Source organism: Nomascus leucogenys, chromosome 14 (genome assembly GCF_006542625.1).
Source record: "Nomascus leucogenys isolate Asia chromosome 14, Asia_NLE_v1, whole genome shotgun sequence".
Lineage (NCBI taxonomy): Eukaryota > Metazoa > Chordata > Mammalia > Primates > Hylobatidae > Nomascus > Nomascus leucogenys.
This window is the reverse complement of record NC_044394.1, coordinates 41,395,238-41,411,456: the sequence shown is the minus strand read 5'-3', so window position 1 is coordinate 41,411,456 and position 16,219 is coordinate 41,395,238. Positions and strand designations below refer to the sequence as shown.

Genomic DNA, 16,219 nt, shown 5'->3' with positions numbered 1-16,219 from the left:
CGGAGCCATGGGGCAGAAGCATCCCAGGCCTGGCCTCAGAGCAAGGAGGCCACAGTGAAAGTGGAGGCTGCCTGCATCCACCTACCCAGCCTTTGTCACTGGGACCTCAGCCTGACCCCAGGCCCACCCCAGGCTGCTCACCGAGGTGGGTACCCTGCCCACTGCCAGCTCAGATGCAGTGTGTGTGGACTCCCTTCTCTCTGGAGGTGAGCAGGAGTTCCCTCCCCTCCACATCAGGAGGCTGGGAGAGAGCTGGAGGGCCCTTGGATCTCCTTGACCCTGGATTTGGAGCTCAGCACCCCACGGAAATTCTATTAAATCTCCGATTTTATCTGAAAACTTCACCCACATGTTGCATCGCTCTGTGAGGTGTCTGTGTGTGTCCAGGCAACAGTAACAACGCTACTAATGCTGGCGGCCATCACAGGAAGCCAGTCTGAACATGCCTGCTGCCCCCCAGGGCCTATTTCACCGTCATGACACCAGGCGTGGCAGAGACGGGGACGAGGAGCAGAGGCCTGGACCTCTAAGGGTCTCAGCAGTGGGAGGCCGGCCTGTCACGAGTGTTTGATGACCATGAAGAGGAGGTGGTGGAGGTAAGCGTGGCTGCTTCCAGGGGAAGGGCGGGCAGTGCTGGAGGAGGGGTTCTGTATTGATTAAGTGCCTACTGTGTGCTAGGTCCTTTGTGGGCTTCATTTAATTTATTGCCACAGCCACGGGAGGGAGGGGTGGTTAGCGCTGTATTTCAGATAAGGAAACGAGGCTCTGGTGAAGACACTTGTCCAGTCCTCTGGCTGTGGAAGGTGGGGAAGGGATGTCAACCTGGGCTAGGGAGAGATGAAGAAGCTGAGGTCTAGAGCCTTGTCAGGCCTGGAGCTGCTGTCCTCCTGCCGGGGCAGCACCGCCTGCCTTCATTTAGAGCAGCAGATCCTACAGCACCCACGTCCTCACCTGTCAAAGGCAGACACCATTCCTGACCATGTGATGGCCTGGACGAGACCAGCGTCTGGGTGTCTGGGTGGGAAATGGGAGGGCCGGGCCAGGCCCAGCACATGGTGGCTCTGCCTGCCCTTTGCAGCTGAGAGCTGGCCTCTCCTAGACCTTGCTGTCCACTGACACCCAATGCCCCTGCAGCCTTCTCTTCCTGCCCCCACGAAGGTGGCACTCTCCTGGGGGCCGCTCCAGCCCTCTGCCTGGGGAGCAAGCGGAGGGGCCTGGGACCCCAACTGTGTTCCTGTCTCTATCCCTCCTCAGCTGTCACCAGCTTTAATTACCCCGGCTCCATCCGCCCCCGCCCCTGCGCAGCTGGAGAGCCTCTTGGGCAGGTGCAGGGCCCCTTGCCTGGGCACGCAGCATTCCTGCATTCCTTCCCGGGGCCCACCGACCTGCCCTGCCTGTTGCGGGCAGCCTCGGGGTGCAGGGAGCCCGGTGTGTGTGCGGCAGGAGGGGGGTGCACAGCTGCTGGATGGGGAGCCTGGTGAGAGCCCGGCTGTGCCCCGGGACTCCCAGCTGCATTGCCCACATCCCTCTGCCACCTTGCATCATCACCGGAGCCTGGCAAGAAGTCAGTGATTCATCACTCGGACCCTGGGGGTGCCTGGAGGGGCTCGGGTGCTTCTAACAGCAGGGAAGGGAAGGCAAGAGGGAACCTTCCACAGTTGGGAGCAGCGAAGTGGCCCAGGAAGCCCCCCACAGGATGGGACCATCTAAGGTTCCAGTGACCCCAACCCCCTGGAGCAGGGCCCCCAGCCTAGTGGTATCTGGACAAGCCCTGTCTGGGGTGCACCTTCTCGGGGAGACCCTCTGCTCTTTGGGCTACTGTCCTGGAGAGCCTCCCCCTTCCTGGGGCGCCTCCCCCTTCCTGGGGCTGGGTGGACCAGCTGCGGAATGGCAGCTCCCCCTGGAGAGGCTGGGGAAGAAGTGGGGGGTGCTGCCCACCGGACCCCTCCCTACCCCAAGGCTTCCCAGATGATCTGCCTCCAGCTCCAAACAGGAGGGGTGGCCACCTGTGAGTTTCTCTGGGGCCCAAGTGGTCACTGCCGGCGTTGCCTGTGTCCCTGGGTCCGGACAGGCTCCTCTCCACCTCTGTGTTTGGGCAGCTCTCCCCTTGTGTCTGGAATTTTTAGAAAAGGGAAAAAATGTAGACGAAAGCCGGCTTTTTATCTCGTTGAATGCTCCAACACCCTCACTCGCTACACCACGGTGGTGGAAGATTCAAAGGAAGTTTCCTCTAGGTGGCCGTGATTATCATCTGCAGTTCTTGTTCTGGGACATCGCAAAGGTCACATTGTCTGTCCAGCCCCACCCCGCTCTGACGTTGCTCCAGGAGTGGGGACGGGGTCTGAACCACCCCAGCTCTCAGGGGCCCCGCCCTGGCGCGGTGGCTCACGCCTGTAATCCCAGAACTTTGGGAGGCTGAGGCGGGTGGATCACCTGAGGTCAGGAGTTGGAGACCAGCCTGGTCAACATGGCAAAACCCCATCTTTACTAAAAATACAAACATTAGCTGGGTGTGGTGGTGGGCGCCGGTAATCCCAGCTACTCAGGAGGCTGAAGCAGGAGAATCACTTGAACCCGGATGGTGGAGTTTGCAGTGAGCCGAGATCTTGCCATTGCATTCCAGCCTGGGTAACAAAGCGAGACTCCGTCTCAAAAAAAAAAAAAAAAAGTAAGAGTTGGGGTGTTCCATCCTCAGGGCAGGGGTCAGAGCTACATCCCTGGGGTGCCCTGAGCTTGGGGATCTTCACCCTGCATGCAGCCCAGGCCCACACCTAGAAGTCTTGTGGCCTTGAGCATACTGCGTTGCCTCTCTGAGCCTCGGTTTCTCCATTTATAAAATGGAGAGGGTAACATGAGAGATTGCTATTGGCTGGCTTCGTTCATTGGGCCCTAAACCAAACAGTGGCTTAAATACCAGAGGCTTGCTCAATGGGTGGTGGGCAGGCAGTCAGGCTGGGACAGTGCCTCCCCCCTCCACGGTGCCCCCACCTCTACAGTGCCTCCCCCTCTACGGTGCCTCCCCCTCTCCATGGTGCTCCCCCAACACGGCCTCCATCCCTGGGGTCCAGGTTTCATTTGTTCCTCAGCAAATGCTACAGAGCTTTTGTAGGCCCACCAGCAGGAGTGGGGCTGCCAGGCAGTGAGCTAGGGGGTGCTGGGAGGGCCCGAGGGGAGGCAGGGCGCATTCTGCAGGGTGCCTGTGAGGACCTGGGCTGAGGGTGGGTTTGAGCAGAGGCTGACATGGTCTCACCCTCTGGCTGCTGGGTGGGAACAGACCATGGGGAGGCCAGGGCGGAAGTGAGGAGAACATCACAATCCCGGAGAGAGGTGAGATAACCCGGATCTCAGTGGAGACACAGGAAGTGGGGAGAAGTGGTCCAAGCTGTGGATATCTGAACATGGACTCAACAGAATTTCCTGACAGATTGGATGAGGGGTGTGACTGAAAGGGAGACGTCAAAGATGGTTCCGTAGCAGTGGCAGGAGCTCCAGCTATTGCATCTGCATTCCAGGCAGCAGGAAGGAGAAAGGAGGGAAGGTAAAGGCTATTGAAAAGCTTTCAGCTGGGGCCGGGCATGGTAGCTCACACCTGTAATCCCAACACTTTGGGAAGCCGAGGCTGGTGGATCACTTGAGCCCAGGAGTCTGAGACCAGCCTGGCCAACATGGTGAAACCCTGTCTCTACAAAAAATACAAAAATTAGCCATGTGCACCTGTGGTCCCAGGTATGATCTCACCACTGTACCTCAGCCTGGGTGACAGAGACCCTGATTCAGAGAAGGGGGAGGGGAAGGGGAAGGGGAAGGGGGAGAAGAAAGGGAAGGGGAAGGGGAGGGGAAGGGGAGGGGAAGAGGAGTGGAAGGGGAGGAGAAGGGGAAGGGGAGGGGAAGAGGAGGGGAAGGGGAGGAGAAGGGGAAGGGAAAGGGGAAAGAGAAAGAGAAGGAGGAGGGGGAGGGGGAGGGTCTTTTGGCAAGTCAGGAAGTCGGCCCAGCCCTTCTGCTTATGTTGCTCAGGTTGTAGTCACGGGACCATGCCCAGCACACGTGAGGATGGGGAGGTGATTGCTAGCTGGGAACTGCGCACTCAACAATGACAGAGAGATGCCTCCGGGTGGGGAAAGCAGTGCATGGACACTGGTCAGCCGGCCACTCCAGGCAGTGGGAAGGTGCTCGGAGGCCGAAGGAGTGAACTCTGGTGGGCGCTGGCTGTGCAGCCAGTGCTGGTACCCTGAACACGGCAGAGGACCAGGCCAGGCCTCACTTGAAGCAGGGAGACAGGAGCGGGCCTGTGGGCTTCTCTCAAGAGCTGCCAGGCAGCCAGGCAGGCTGGGAATGACATTTGCCATGCTGTGCCCCCGGCTCTGCCACTGGGCGGCTCCTGAGGCCCAGGGAGGAGCGTGACCTGCCCACGGTTCCACCATCATCGAATGCGAGTCAGAGTCAGACCAATGCTATGACTCCAGGACAATGCCGTGTCTACTCCTGGGGCTCAAAAAAGCATGACAGGGATTTGGGGGACAAGGGTGTTCACTTCTGCCCTCCAACAGGCTGAGGGGGAGGGTCTGGTTTCTCTGCTCGCCTGTGCTGAGACGGTGCTGGAGAAAGGCAGGCGGGAGCCCCAGCTCCCTCCGTGTTTGCCAGCCCAGGCTCTGTCCTGTCCGCCTGCCTCCCTCTAGGGACCATGGGGACAGGCCTGGAGCACTGAGCTCAGGGCCCCAAACCGTCTAGAGGGACAGCTTCCTCACGCCATGCACCTGGGCTGAGCTCAAGTCGCTGCAGCCCCTGACCCCCAACTCAGACATCCCTTTGCAGCCCACCCACCACCCAAGAAGCTGCTGTGTAAGGGCAGAGGCCACCAGGGCACTGGGGACACGTGGCACAGGCCAGAGAGCTCCTGAGGCCTGGGAGGCTGCCATGTTGGGTCCCAGATGGACACACCCCAGTATACCCAGCCTCAAGGCCTGAGGCACCCATTGGTTCTAGAATTCTTTCAGGAGAAGAGAGCCCCTCACGGCCCCCTTCATCACAGGCTGCGCGACCTCAGCCTGGCCAGCCCCGAGACCCTTCCAGCTTGCGGATCCCCCTCCTGCTTCCCCGACCCTGACTCTCCCAAAGTGGACTGGCCAGCTCTGGGTCTGGTCTGCAGGCAGGAGCCCTGCCCAGGCGGCACCTGGCCCAGGCTCCCGCGCTCCGACAGCAAATGCGGCGGCGGCGCAAAGTCGCGGCAATCCATGCCGGGCCCCGGCACCGGTCCGCCGCCGCTTCCTCGGAGCAGCGCGGCCGGGGCCCGGGGGCGACTCGGCGCGCGGGCGGCGCAGAGGCGGCGGCGTCCGGGGTCACAGGGGTGGTGGTGGCGGGGCCGGTCAGCACGCGGGGGACTGGGCTTCTCGGCGGGTGGCTGCGCACCCAGCCGGCGGCCGCTGTGCGGGCCCATGGTCTGTGGAGGCAAAAGCAGAGGAGACACGGGTCACTGGGGGGCTTGGCTCTCCCGGGGGTCCCCGCCCTGCCCGCTCGCCCACTCTCCCCCACCCCCCACTCCCGCCGGCCCGAGCGAGCGGCGGCCAGGCCGGGTGGCGGGGCCGGGGCGCTCGGTGTCTCCCCGCCGCACGCGCGTGCAGCCCAGCACCGGGGCCCCGCGCGCGCATGCACCGTCCCGGCCACGCTTGGCCCGAGGCAGCCGGGGGAACCCAGCCGCACTGCTCGCCGCCTCCCGTTCTCGCCCCCGCCGGTCCCTGCAGCTAGGGCGCCGCGGCGACGAGGCTGCTGGCTCTGCTGGGTGATAAAAACCCAAATCTGCGAAGCCATCACGCACACTCGCACACACTCACACGCACACCCTCTCCCCTCCCCCGCTGCCCAAAGGTGTCTCGGAGGAAAAGGCCTGGGGTCCATACTCGCTCTCTACCTCTCCCCACCTCATGCCGAGGTCCAGCTTTTACTGCATTCCGCTTAACCGAATAACCATGCTAATTAAGAGAGTAATTTTATTGATTGTAACTCAAGAGTTTTTTTTTTTTTTTTTTAATAACCTTTCTTTTCTCCCCACTCCCATCCCCCTCATGCATCTTTCGGCCCATTCTTCTGAATCCGCCGTCGTCCCCTCTCCCCAGCCCCAGCGGGACCCGCTCCTGTCCCCCGCATTGCGCTAGGACCCCCGGCCGGCTCCTAAGAGCCACGGGCGCCCCGCAACCGCCACCGGCATCACCTGGGCCGCCACGCCGCAGTGCCCGGCCTGCTGGCCCGAAGCCGGGAGCTTCCTGTTGAGGCTGTAACAATCACCCCGCCCCCCAATCAAATTCGCCCAGGATCTTCCTCTGCGGATTGGGGGCTTGGGGGTGGGGGGAGAGATGCTTTCAGAGTCAGAATGCTCTCTCTCAACGGCCCAAATCGGCCCTGGGATTTCTTCCTTCAGCGCCTGCCGGGGACCGCGAGCAGAGGCCGGTCTCTGCATGGCCGGGCGGCCTGAGTACGCGGGGTCTGCGGCGCCCAGCTCGGCCCTCTAGCCAGGGAAGGTGGGTCCGGCCCAGCACAACCTTCTGCCAGCAGACCCCGCCCGGACCTCCGGCAGGGCCACCAAAAATGACCCTCACCTCCATTTTCTTCCACCCCCACCCAACGCGGAGCATCCACTCGGGCGAAAGTGGGGACAATTTCAGACTCTGGGTGCGGAGGGTCGGAGCCAGTGATAGAAGCTGCGTGCACCACCGTGCTCCCAGGCGTCCCCCCGAAGGCGCTCCCTGGACGCACTTCACATATTACTCCTCATCTTCTAAACACGTATTGTTTTAATGTTTATCACCTCCAACAAGAGGGAGATGGATAGGCTTGATATTCCTAATTAGGAACTTTGCAGAAAACCTTGTGTTTTTGTAACCATCCCACCATGACAACAAAGCGATTAAGATGTTTTCCATCTACTGAATACCTTTTTAAATTGCGATATTTTATGATTCGGGTTCTAAAACGTCTTATTTGCAGACTATTTTGTGTCTGATTTAATCTATAACCGAAAACATAATGTATTAAGTGAATACATATTTGCTCAGCTGATAAGCTTTTTAAATATTTATTCGGAGAGCTTTTGCATTGTAAATAAATGGGTCTACACAAAGAGTTCTCTTTGTCTGGCAACTACATACAAAGGCGTTTGGGGCTCCCTTCCCTCTGGGGATCGCCAGCTCTCTTCCAGGGTCTAACAAATAGCTCGGCTTCCAAGCCCCGAGCCCGGCCTGCAAAGCGAGCGCCCGGCCGCCAGGGCCCGGAGAGTGCTCTGGCGAGGGGGCTGCGAGCGCTGGGGTCAGGGCAGGGGCTGCCCGGGCCGGACTAGGGATGTGGGGGCCTCCAGCCCTGGCCGTCGCCTCCCGAGCCCCGGAGGGCGCCGGGCGGGACAAAGGGAAAGAAGGGAAGGGAGAGAGGTCAGAAACCTGCAGCTTCAAAGGCGCCGAGGGCCGCAGAGGGGCCGGGGGCTGCGCACGCGGGGGTGCCAGGCTTCCTGGCGGCCTCCGGGGAGTCGTGTGTGCTGTGCTTTTGTTTTGTGGTTGTTTTTTGCTTTGTTTTGCTTTGTTTTTTCTCCAATGAGAAATTTCAAAGTTGAGAAAGCGCGAGCTGCCGGCGATTCTCGGGACGCGGGCTCGGCCACGAAGCAACAATTTTAATCTCCCACCCCCTGCGGGCGGATCGCAGGCCCGATTGTTCCTTTCTCACCAGCCTGCTCGACTTTTTAAGCAAACAGGAGGTGGATTACTGTCGCCCGCCTGCGCCGCCACGGCTCTCACCGGATTGGAGAGAGCTTTTCTTTGTGTTCTCTCCTCCCCGGGAGAGGCGGCGCCGCGCCTCCGCGTCTGCCAGCGCCGGGCTTCGGGGGCCTGGGGAGCCTGAGGCGGCCAGGAAGCGGGGCGAGGAAGGGCGGCCACACGGCCCGGGCTGGGAGCCCCACAGTCCCGCAGCGGCGACACCGCCACCCGCCGAGTGCCGAGGCCCGGGGCCCACCCGCAGCCCAGCTCTAGGAGAGGCCGCGCCGGAGGGCCGCGAGGACGGCGCCGCAGCGCCAGGTCGGGCTGAGCTAAGGGAGGAAACTGAGCGAAAAGTGGCGGCGGGCAGAGGGCCCCGGGCGGGCGGAGAATCGCTGACGAGGGCATTTCGGGAGGAGCTGAACCTAGGAGCACAGGGCTCCTTCCCCGGAAGGCAGGGCGTGACCCCGGAGCCGCGGGTCCCTCTTCCCGCGGCCCCAGGCGTGGCTGGCGCGCTCCAGGATCTGGGGCTTCTACAAGTTTGCTTTGTTTCCTGCTTTTGCATCTAAAAACCCACTCTCTCCTCGCCCGCCTGCCGGAGACCAGGACTCTGGCCCGTCTGCCTCCCTCTGGCGCCGTCTCTGGGAGCGCGGGCGCGGTGGGGCCTGCAGGCCGGGCTGGGACCAGGCGCGCCCCGGGGCGCGAGTGGCTCGGCCGTCGCCGCAGAACGCGCTCCCTGCGAAACAGCAGCACCCGCTCCCTGGGAGAGTCATGAGAACTGGGGTCGCGCCTGAACCCCGCGCCCGAAGAAAACCAGCCCGCGGACCCCGCCACACGGGCCGTGACCCTCACCTGACCCTGAGGTCTCTTGGGGTACAGAAGGGTGAGAGGAGTGGAAGGGGGCATCCCCCTCTCAGTTGGTTTAGATCCTCTCTTAGCACAGCCCACCGTTTCCCCATCCTATAGCTGAGCCCCTGTTTGCCCACCCCAGCCTGGAGTGTAAACCTGGGCAAAGGTTTGCACAAGGAGACTGGGTTAGCAAGGGCTTCTAGGGATGGGGCAGGGACAGAAGCCGACTGGATGGAACTGTAGCCCCTAGAGTGCATTCCTGGGTGTCCGGCTCTGCAGAAGGGGCCAGTGTGGACACTGCACCCCTCTGGAGCCCCAATTTCTTTATCTGCCATGTGGGTTGGCCTCCAAGGCTTGATGGCATTTCTGTGCTGTGAGGTGGGCCTGGTGGGTTTGGGCTCAGTTTCCAAGGCAGGATCGGCTCTCGGTCCCCTCTTTCTCTTCAGCACCCAGCTCCGGGCCAGCACCGTGGGTGGAGCAGTGTGGGGTGAAAGACAGCGACTTCGGGGGGGGGTCACCTGACACTGCAACCCATTTCCCCACCAGACAGGGTTGAGGCGGGCCGGGCTGGGGTGGTGGCTGCCTGGGAGGGCCTGGGGACGGTGAAGTTCTGCCTTCTCCTGTTCTCCATATTAGGTCATGGGAAAGCATAGCTGGAGGCCCGCCCGAATCACAGGTGACGGGCCTGAGAGCAGTGGCACGCACACGCACACGCACGGCACCCAGCACGAGGATTTGGAGAAATGAGGCAAATTCCTGATGATGGGTGGGGAGGGGGTCCCCAGCCACCTGGGAGCTGGCAGGTGGCCCATGGTGATGAAAGCCCAGGAAGCGTGTGAACCCCGCAGCCCTACACAACTTGGGGCCCTCTCCTCTCCAGCCCTTCGTGTGCCTGCCTCCTGCCGCCACCACCATGACCACCACCATCTGCCAGTTCACCTCCTCCAGCTCCATCAAGGGCTCCTCCGGCCTGGGGGGCGGCTCGTCCCACACCTCCTGCCGGCTGTCTGGCAGCCTGGGTGCCGGCTCCTGTAGGCCGGGATCTGCTGGAGGCCTGGGCAGTGCCCTTGGGGGTAGCAGCTACTCCAGCTGCTACAGCTTTGGCTCTGGCGGTGGCTATGGCAGCAGCTTTGGGGGTTTGATGGGCTGCTGGCCGGAAGTGAGAAGGCCACCATGCAGAACCTCAATGACCGCCTGGCCTCCTACCTGGACAAGGTGTGCGCCCTGGAGGAGGCCAACACTGAGCTGGAGGTTAAGATCCGTGACTGGTACCAGAGGCAGGCCCGGGGCCCACCCGTGACTACAGCCAGTACTACAAGACAATCGAGCTGCAGAACGAGGTAGGGCCTGCTGGTGGGAGGGGTCTCTCGGGGGCATGACTTCTTCCCCCCAACTCCTGCCCTGGCCAGAGGCCTGGAGTCCAGCCATAGGGTCTCAGGGAGCCAAGAGTGGTTTGGCTGTGGCTTAGCTTCTGGGAACCTGCCTTGGGCCCCTGTGTGGCCCACATACCCCTTTTCTGGGGGCAGCAGGCTGAGTCAGGAACAAACAGGCCTCGTGGAGCCCCTTGCAGCCTCAGTTTCTCCCTCGTGGAGCTCCTCCACCTGGAGAGGTTATAGGATGAGGCAGGAGGATGCAGATGGAGGGCTGGGCCCGTGGGCCGCTGGATGCGTGGTGTCTTGCTCCTTTGGAGCAGGGGTCAGCAGGAGGGGATTTGGGGAGATGTGGAGTGGGGGTGTCTGAGTGAGCTCCCCATAGCACCTGCTTCGGGGGGAGGCAGAAGGGAGGGGCGGGACCTCAGGGTGGGGAAGGCCTCTGATGTGCCTTATTTGGGGATTTTTCTGGCTTCTCCTTTCCTCCTGCTGTCCCTTAAGACGGGCTCAGCAAACCCCAGGGGGCAGGGCTGCTGGCTGGAGCCCAGGGTTAGGGATTAGGAGGGGTCCTGACTTGTGATTTGGAACCACTCTTTGGTGAGGGCTCCTCTAGCCTCCTTTTGGGGGAGCCTGTCAGGGGCACCCTCTAGCTGTCTGTAAAAGGAGGGGGTTGCCCACATCCCCTCCCTTGTTCTAGAATTCTGGGACAGCTTCTGCCCTGGGGACATTTTCCCTTTCTTTTCTGGTTGCCTCATAGTCCCAGCCAGCTGTCTCTTCTCCTTTAAGGCTGAGCCTGGCATGGGGGTCTGGTGGGGTACTGAGTAGCGGGGGAAGAAGAGGCACCTTTCAGCCCTTCAGACTCCTGCTTGCCCCTCCTCTGCCAATAATACAGCACGGGGCAAGGGAGGGGCTGGGCGGGAAGAGAGGCCCCCAGGCAGGAAGATCTGCTCAGAACCCTGGTGTGGGCTCAGCCACCCCCATCCAGTGACCTGACTACTCTCCCATCTCCTCAGATCCTCACAGCCACCGTGGACAATGCCAACATCCTGCAACAGATTGACAATGCCCATCTGGCTGCTGCTGACTTCCGCCCCAAGTGAGTCCTAGCTGTGGGCTTGGGCAGCTTGGGCCAGCTGGGGGAGGATCTCAGGGTACCCCTCCTGACTCCAGGACTCCTTGGTTGCTTGTGGCAAGGCCCAGGAGCTCAGGGTGGGGCAGTCCTAGGAGCCCCACTCCTTAGTCCAGGATGCAGTAAAGGCAGCCAGTTCTGAAGGTTGCTGGGCTTAGGCGGGGAATAGAAGAGAGGGAGGGGAGGCGGGAGGCAGACAGAAGTAAGGAAGCTGGTGGGCATGGGATCTGGCCCTGTGATGGTCCCGGGGCCCCGGGGCTGGAATTGTCTCCACTCAACCCTCTCATCAGCCTTTCCAACCCCTTAGAGTCCTGGCAAAATGAAGGCAGGTGAGCAGCCAGGACCTGGACCTGGACCTGCAGGTCCAAGCAGCCTGGGCTGAAGTCCCTGATTCCCACGGCAGGTTTGAGACAGAGCAGGCCCTGCGCCTGAGTGTGGAGGCCGACATTCAATGGCCTGCGCAGGGTGCTGGATGAGCTGACCCTGGCCAGAGCCGACCTGGAGATGCACATTGAGAACCTCAAGGAGGAGCTGGCCTACCTGAAGAAGAACCACGAGGAGGTGAGGTGGCTGGGGCAGAAGGTGAAAGATGCTGAGGAGTGGGTGGCAGAGCCCTGGGGCTGGGCCATGGCTGAGGCCGTAGGAGAGAGTAGAGCAGGTGCACTGGGATTAGTCACCTTAGAGGGCTTCCCTGTCTACAGAGCCCTGATCCTTGGGGTCCAGCGTGCAGGGCAGACTCCTCTTTGTACCCCATTGCTTCTCTGTACCCGAGGAATCTCCCAGGGTCCCGCAGAGGCTCCCTCTACCTGCCCTGGCCTCCCTCACGAGGGCGGGGGATAAGTAAGGAAGTCTCCTTCTTGTCCCATTTCACACTCTCAAAGCTGAGTGTCTACATAGAAGCTTGGAAATTAGAGGGGAAATTTTTGGGGCATAGGCCTAATAATTAGATTTTATTTTGGAGAGCCGTTGGTCTAATGGGGGAGGTAGAGTCTGATGGTGGAGGCAATACTGAGCAGATGAATAAAAATCATTTAGAGGGTCAGATAGAGCAGAGGGAGAACAAAGGAGGGGTCCTTGTGGGGAGTGGGGTCCCCTCGTGGGGGAAGGCTTGGGAATGAGAGGTCAGGATGGGTCCAGATGCGCACATCCACATCCTCTTTTTCCACAGGAGATGAACACCCTGTGAGGCCAGGTGGGCGGTGAGATCAATGTGGAGATGGACGCTGCCCCAGGCGTGGACCTGAGCCGCATCCTGAATGAGATGCTGATCAGTATGAGGAGATGGCAGAGAAGAAACGCAAGGATGCCGAGGATTGGTTCTTCAGCAAGGTGGGGGCTGCTGCAGGCCAGAGGTCTCTCTTAGGGGCTGGGGCTCAGGGGCCTTAGCACTGACAGTAAGCCCACAGCCAGGTGTCTTGGAGGTGCCCCTCCTCAGCAAGCTGCATGGACCACAGGGTCACCCGCTGCATCAACAGACCTGGAGCTGAGCTCAAGCTGGGATCTGGGGGGTGGTGGGGAGGTAGGGAGCCCCCACAGAATAAAGGCAAAGGGTAAAGACCTTGGGAGTCCCCACCTCTCTCTCAAGAAGTCAGGAACTAGCACCAAGAGCCAGGCTACATGTTCTGGCTGGTTCTCAAGTTTCCGGTCTGTGCCTCCCACACGCAGGGATTAACCATACAAGTTAACATTTCAAATGGCATATTTCTGGGCTTTGGGACGTGGGAAGCTGGTGAGAAGGCACCACTCTCTCCACAGTTAGATTTGGGAGGAGGCCTAACTTGGGAGAGGGATCCAGGCTCACACCACCCTGTCCTGTGTCCTGTCTGCAGACAGAGGAGCTGAACCACGAGGTGGTTACCAACAGCGAGCTGGTGCAGAGCGTCAAGAGCGAGATTTTGGAGCTCCGGCGCCCCATGCAGGCCTTGGAGATCGAGCTGCAGTCCCAGCTCAGCATGGTAGGAACAGTCCTGTGCATGGGGGTGGGCCCAGAAGAGGACACTGACAACCCTCACTGACCCCTGGTCTTCCTGCCGTCCTGCAGAAAGCATCCCTGGAGGGCAACCTGGCGGAGACAGGGAACCGCTACTGCATGCAGCTGTCCCAGATCCAGGGACTGATCGCAGCATGGAGGAGCAGCTGGCCCAGCTTTGCTGCGATATGGAGTAGCAGAACCAGGAGTACAAGATCCTCCTGGACATGAATACGTGGCTGGAGCAGGAGATCGCCACCTACTGCCACCTGCTGGAGGGCGAGGATGCCCAGTGACTGGGGGAGCCTGGGGTCAGGGCTGGGGGCCTCTTGGCAGGGCTGGGGCTCTCAGACTCACATCTAATTTCCTCTCTGTTTTTGTTTGTTTTGTTTTTGTTTTTGTTTTGTTTTTTGAGACGGAGTCTCTCTCTGTCGCCCAGGCTGGAGTGCAGTGGCGCGATCTCGGCTCACTGCAAGCTCCGCCTCCCGGGTTCACGCCATTCTCTTGCCTCAGCCTCCCGAGTAGCTGGGACTACAGGCGCCCACCACCATGCCCGGCTAATTTTTTGTATTTTTAGTAGAGACAGGGTTTCACCATGTTAGCCAGGATGGTCTGGATCTCCTGACCTCGTGATCCACCCGCCTCAGGCTCCCAAAGTGCTGGGATTACAGGCGTGAGCCACCGCGGCTGGCCCACTGCTGCATTTTCTAGCAGCCGAGCTATAGTTCATTTCTGTGAGCTCCTGAGACACCTTAGCTTGTCTCAGCCCGCTGGATCGTTTCTCTAATCCCTGCCTCGCTCAGGTCACCTGGTGCTGCCCTAAGCAGAGCCACATGCGCCCCCTAGTGGTGGGAAACCAAACGATTCCGCAGATCCTGTTTATTGAGGGAGGAGGTGAAAGGGGATGCCCACGGGCGGACCCAGCCTTCCTGGGTTTTGTGAATTCTGATTCACACCTACTTTGGAGAGACTCTCTGGCATCGTCTCATGATGGGAACCCTAGTGCTGGTCACCCACTCAGTTATTATAATTAATTTTGCGTTCATAATATATTTAACTGGTTCAAAAATCAAAACCATATAAAAAAGGATACAGTGGGACCGGGCACAGTGGCTCACACCTGTAATCCCAGCACCTTGGAAGGGCTGAGACGGGCAGATTGCTTGAGCTCAGGAGTTCGAGACCAGCCTGGGCAACATGGTGAAACCCTGTCTCTACTAAAAAAATTTTTAAAAATTAGCCAGGCATGGTAGTGCACGCCTGCAGTCCTAGCTACTCGGCAGGCTGAGGTAGGAGGATCACTTGAGCCTGGGAGGCAGAGGTTACAGTGAGCAGAGATCGTGCCCGCTGCACTCCACCGGGGTGACGAGTGAGACTCTGTCTTAAAAAAAAAAAAGAAGTGTGCAGTGCAAAGTCTCACTCCTTTCTCTGCCTCTTATTCACCCACTTCCTGTCTATGTACAAGTCCCACACAGGCAACCACTTTTGCTCCATGCGTCCCTTTAGAGGCTTTTCTTTGTTGGTTTTTTGTTTGTCTGTTTGGTTTTTTGTTTTTTGAGACAGGGTTCATTCTTTCACCCAGGCTGGAGGCAGTGGCAATCTCAGCTCACCGCAACCTCCGTGTGCTGGACTCAAGCAATCCTCCCACTCCGCCTCTTGAAGTAGCTAGATACAGGCTCATGTCACCACACCCAGCTAATTTTTGAAATTTTTGTAGAGATGGGTCTCCCTATGTTGCCTAGGCTTGTCTCAAACTTCTTGGCTCAAGTGATCTTCCCACCTTGGCCTCCCAAAGTGTTGGGATTATAGATGTGAGCCACTGCACCCGGCCTAGAGTTTTTTGTTTGTTTTTTGTTTTTAGTAGAGACTGGGTTTCACTATGTTACCCAGGATGGTCTCCATCTCCTGACCTCGTGATCCACCTGCCTTGGCCTCCCAAAGTACTAGGATTACAGGCGTGAGCCACCGCACCCAGCCAAGTTTTTTATACTAATAAAAAAGATTGTATTCTTTGTTCACACCTCCCTTTTTGTAATTAAAAGGTGTCATGCAATTATACCATTCTGCATCTTGCTATTGGTGAGCTTTCCATTATTCATTCCTAGAGAGCATCTTCATTCTTTTTCAGAGTTGCATGATATTCTGCTAGAGATGTACCATATTTGCTTAACCTGTCCCCTATTGATGGGCATGTGGATGGCTTCCAGTCTTTTGCTGTTATAACTAAATAATCACGCAGTTATATCTGTAGGACGCATTCTCAGAAGAGGGGTTACTGGATCAGAGGTTATTTGTAACATTAATGGAGAGTGCCATATTGCGTCTATACGGGTTGTAGCATTTCGCCTGCCCACCAGCAATATACGAATGGATTCAGCAGCTCCCCACATCCTTCCATCTCTGTCTTCCTGGCGTCTCCTCTACTCTAAATTGGGCCTCTTGGAATGGTGGAATCGGGGTGTAAGGGTTGGGGGCAGGGGCCCCATATCTTAGAATGGTGAGATCAGGGTGTAAGGGTTGTGGGCAGGGGCCCATATCTTAGAATTGGTGAGATCGGGTGTAAGGTTGTGGGCAGGGGCCCATATCTTAGAATGGTGAGATCGGGGTAAAGCGTTGGGAGAAGGGGCCCCATATCTTAGAATGGTGAGATCGGGTGTAAGGGTTGGGAGAAGGGGCCCCATATCTTAGAATGGCGAGATCGGGATGTAAGGGTTGGGGTGCCCGTAGGATTCCATCAGCATTTGTGGTCTCCAGCCACATGTAGCATTTGTTAAGCTGCATAACTTGATGGCTTTGGGATCACACCAGGGGCTGGTGAAGGGAGCCCCAGGGCTAGTCTGAGTCTGTAGTTCCTAGCCTTTCCCTGGGAAGATGGCTCCAGACCTTTGTAGGGGCCCAACAGTGTGCTGGAGTTAAATGCAGTTATGCTCCTGCCCACTCAGAGTTGCAGTTCCTTGAGCCTTGCTGTCAGCAGGATGGGATGGGCTGACAGGGTAGAGAATGTACCTGGGCTCAGCTGGCCCAGACTCCAAAGGCCACCAGAAAACCAGGGTGGCAAATGCCCATCATTCAATGAGTGGATAAAGAAACTGATATATACATACAGTGGAATACTACTCAGCCATAAAAAGGAATACATTCATGGCATTCACAGCAACCTGGATGGGATTGG

General features: G+C 59.0%; 1 long non-coding RNA gene and 1 pseudogene across 2 annotated transcripts; one reads left to right on the top strand and one right to left on the bottom strand.

Annotated features, from left to right (window-relative positions):
* Window positions 1–474: 474 nt before the first annotated feature.
* On the bottom strand, window positions 475–3,620 carry LOC115838329. Of its 2 annotated transcripts, none has more exons than XR_004033334.1 (3): window positions 3,251–3,620; window positions 1,954–2,113; window positions 475–951 (listed from the first exon to the last, which is right to left on the bottom strand). It is a non-coding gene; the product is annotated as an uncharacterized LOC115838329 (long non-coding RNA). The 2 variants fall into 2 exon arrangements; XR_004033333.1 differs by lacking the exon at window positions 3,251–3,620 and adding an exon at window positions 2,772–2,812.
* A 5,872-nt stretch (window positions 3,621–9,492) lies between these two features.
* LOC100599115 lies at window positions 9,493–13,388 on the top strand (annotated as a pseudogene).
* Window positions 13,389–16,219: the final 2,831 nt, after the last annotated feature.